We start from the raw sequence: 3,961 nt of genomic DNA, 5'->3' as shown, positions 1-3,961 counted from the left end.
CACACTCAGTAAATGTTTGTTGCATAAATGAATGATTGATCAAATGAATGATGAATGAATGAGCAAGTGGATGAATGAATGGATTTCTTCGTCAAAAGGTCAGGTTTAGCCACGTGCATATTATAAGACAAATGAGAATCAAGAGGGAGGCTTTGCACCCACGTGCCCCGTGAGGCAGCCCTGGTTCAGAGCTTCCTTTCCCTTCCCACATGCGGGCTGGCCTCACAGCCTGAACCCTCTCCCTGTCTTTCAACAGACTTCTTTTATATCCTCCCTTAGCCTGGACTTCCCAGTGAGGACTGCTTTTGTCTGGCTCTGCCAGGACTGCTGCTGTGGCCCATTGCCCCCTGATCCTGGGCTTTTCTTGGAAGCAGCATACTTAGGGATAAAGGGGTTGGGGGTCTCCATGTACCAAAGCCTCTTCTCTTGGCACCTGCCTGCCACAAGGAAACAGCTCTCTGGACCTAAATCTAGGCTCATCACAGACTGCCTCAGCTTCCCCAGTAGGCCACATCGGGCTGTATCTTCAGAGGAGCCATCCTACCTAGAGAATAAAATTTCTACATACAGGGCAAGTGAAATGACTGCCTTTCAAACACCACTGTTTCACGAGGTTCACTTGTACCTGTAAGTAAACATCAAAGGTGATCAGTAGAAGTCTAAGAAGAGCATCCTTTCAGAAAAGAAATTACTCAGAAGGGAAGATGGGGAGAAAACAGCTCAAAGTGAGAATAAACATTTCTGGATTATGCTATAAATTGTGTGTAATTGGGAAAAGACACCTTGTTTAAAAAGATCAATAAATCTTTTCTGTCTTATGTACGCTCTTTAGACACCATGAAGGCAACTGGGAAGTTTGCCTCCTGGAAGCACATAATCTTTGGCTGTAGTTTGTTCAATAGAAGCAGGTGGTTGTCATACATTTGAATTAGTCACCCCATATTGTCTGCACCTTCAAATCACTTCAAATTGGATCAGTTGCAAACCTTTCTTTTTCCTGTTTAAACCATAATACCTGGTGTTTAGATGTGTTCAATTTCCTCTGACTTTTAATGAGCATGATGTTCTTCAGAGTTGGAATAAAGGAAAATTAGTCTTAAATAAGCCCTGCAGGCTTAAGAAATCACATAAACCTATTATACCCTAGAGACAAAACCCAGTCATTGTAGAAGAAATAGACTATGATAGGTATCTTTCACACACTTTATCCACCATATTTTATTTTTTTGCATAGAGAAGTGTCAGTAAACTAAATTAGGCTTGAAAAAGTGGGTGGTCTTTATCATTTGGGAAGACCCTGGACTTTCTGCATTTGCCCCTGGAGAACAAGCGCCCGTCCATGCTGGTGCTGCAGTAAGGGCATGGGCCACCCAGGCCACTGGCCAGTTTGAGTCCTCTAGTCAATGAGCTTCACAAAGGCCATGAGAATAAGAAGAAAAGGCATGGACTGGGGGAAACTATTTGCAAATCACATGACAGATGAAGAACTTGTATCCAGAATGTAAAAAAAAAAAAACCTCTCGAAACTAAAAAATGAGAAAACACTCTATTTAAAAAGTGGGTGAAAAATTTCAGCAAGCCTATCACCAAAGAAAATGCATGGTGAACAAATAAGCCCATGAAAAGATATTCAACATAAGTCATTAGAAAAATGCAAATTAAAATACAATGAGATACCACTGAGCCTCTATTAATAGGGCTAAAATTAAAAACACTGACTGTACCAGGTGCTGGCAAGTGTGTGGAGGAATCAGAACTCCCATATATTGATGATGGGCATATAAATGGTATAACCACTTTGGAAAACAGTTGACAGTTTCTTAAAAAAATAAAAACATGCATTTATTATATGACCCCACAATTACTGTCTGAAGTAATTACCCAAGACAAATGAAAGCATATATCTACACGAATATTTCTAAACAAATATTCATAGCAGGTTTATTCATAATGGCTCCAAACTGGAAACAACACAAAAGTTCATCAATAGGTAAATGGATAAACAACTCAGCAACAAGAAATAGATTTAATGAGTGAAAAAAGCCAGACAAAAAATACTCATTACTGTAGGATTTTTTAGAAAATTCTAGAAGAAAGGCAGTAGGCTTAAACTGAAGCAAGTTCAGATGATGCTGGAAGCACCTCAACTAGAAGAGACATTTGCAGGTTTGTGGTGCTTTCAAGTCAAGGGAGGTGAGATCCCAAAGGCAGAGAGCCAGGAATGCGATGCTGAAGAAGCTGAAGAAGAAAGCAGATGCAAGAGAAAAAAAGAAATACCATAGACAGTCATCTTCAAGTAGTTCTTCAGATAGTAGAACATAGAGCTGAAGGAAAGGTGGAAGGACATCAAGGTCAAAGTCAAGTCTGTGTCCAGAACTCTTCAACCTCACTCACATTCTTATGATCGAAGATGCCGGCATCAGTCAAGCAGTAACTCTTTTTATGGCTCTAGAAGAAAACAAAGTTGAAGCCATTCAAGGGGTTGAGGGAAATCCTACGGAGTTCAGAGATCTAGGTCACAAAGCAGAACAAGACGGTCCAGGTCAAGACCTCATCCACGTTTCCACAGTCGAAGCAGTGAAAGGTCCAGTCACAGAAGAACACAATGTTCATCTTGGGACAGAGGACAATGTAAAGACAGAGATAAGGAGAAAAGAGAAAGGGAGAAGGACAAAAGCAAGGACAAGGAATTACACAAGGTCACACACGAAGAATCTGGAAACAACAAGGCTGGATTAGAACATCTGCCCCCAGCTGAACAAGCCAAAGCTAGACTATAGCTAGCTCTTGAAGCTGCTGTGAAAGCTGATGAAGCATTGAAGGCCAAAGAAATAAATGAAGAAGAAGCAAAGAGAAGAAACAAGGAAGATCAAACCACCCTGGTAGAACAAATAAAAAGAAACAAGAAACAAGAACAAGTGAAAAAAATAAAAAGAAATCAAAGCCATTGAAAGTAATTCTTTTGTTCAGCAGACATTCAGCTCGAGTAAAGAAGTCAAAGACTCCGTGGAACCCAGCAAGGAGAAGCATGCCAGTGCACCCTCAGGACCAGCAGCAGTGGATGCTGATGCACCCAGTGATGAAAAAGGAATAGACCCTGGCAGCATCCCTACCACTATCAAGTACCAAGACAATTCTCTGGCTCATCCAAATTTATTTACTGGAAAGCCAATGCTGAGGAAAAGTGGTTCAAAAGGTGAACTGCTCTTTGACAAGAAAGGCTAATGGGAAGTCCTGTGACCTAAATAATGTCGTGGTTGAATTAACAGTAACATTAAAAATTTAGGTTTTTAAATCCCAATTTAACTTTCTGACTCTTAAGAAGAACTGACCCAATTATATAAAAAGGTCATCTCATTTCATTTGTTCCACGAGGGCTTGAGTATTTGTTGATCGAACTTAAACACTGTGAATATTAAAACTAGTATAAAATTGAGAGATACATGAAAATGTCCTACTGTTAATAAATCTATTCCTAAAAATATCAATCTGAAATTAAATGGCACACAGTAGTGTTTCTGAGTATAATTTTTAAAATATCAAGTTGGCATTTAAAGACACAATTTTGATTAATCATGCCTACATAAGAATCAAACTCTATGCCCTAAAAGTGAGATCTCATCTTCTATGTACTGTGAAATCATTTTGAATCTTTTGTTTCACCTTACTGGAAAATGTTAAGTAGTATAAAAGCACTCTTACCAATCTAAGCAGAATGAGCATGTTAATATTGAAAGAATAACTTTATTGAAAGAACTCTTGAAAATTAAATAAATTCATGATTCACTGGTTAGCAAAAAATTCTAGAAAATGCAAAGTATTCAATAGTATCTATAAGAGAGAGACCAGTGGCTGCCGAGGGATGGAGAGGGAGGGCTGTGATTAGGAAAAGCTACTTCTGTATAGGTATGAAAAGAGACTTTTGTAGCTGGTGCACAGTTTTCCGTCTTGATTGTGGTGG

The 3,961-nt window shown here is 39.3% G+C and overlaps 1 pseudogene; it reads left to right on the top strand.

Annotated features, from left to right (window-relative positions):
- Positions 1–2,226: 2,226 nt before the first annotated feature.
- LOC119048367 (serine/Arginine-related protein 53-like) lies at positions 2,227–3,245 on the top strand (annotated as a pseudogene).
- The last annotated feature ends 716 nt before the right edge of the window (positions 3,246–3,961 follow it).

This window comes from Artibeus jamaicensis, unplaced genomic scaffold, assembly GCF_021234435.1.
Source record: "Artibeus jamaicensis isolate MK-2021 breed Jamaican fruit bat unplaced genomic scaffold, CSHL_Jam_final contig_387, whole genome shotgun sequence".
NCBI classification, from domain to species: domain Eukaryota; kingdom Metazoa; phylum Chordata; class Mammalia; order Chiroptera; family Phyllostomidae; genus Artibeus; species Artibeus jamaicensis.
The sequence above is the reverse complement of the archived record's forward strand: the minus strand, read 5'-3'. Positions and strand labels throughout refer to the sequence as shown.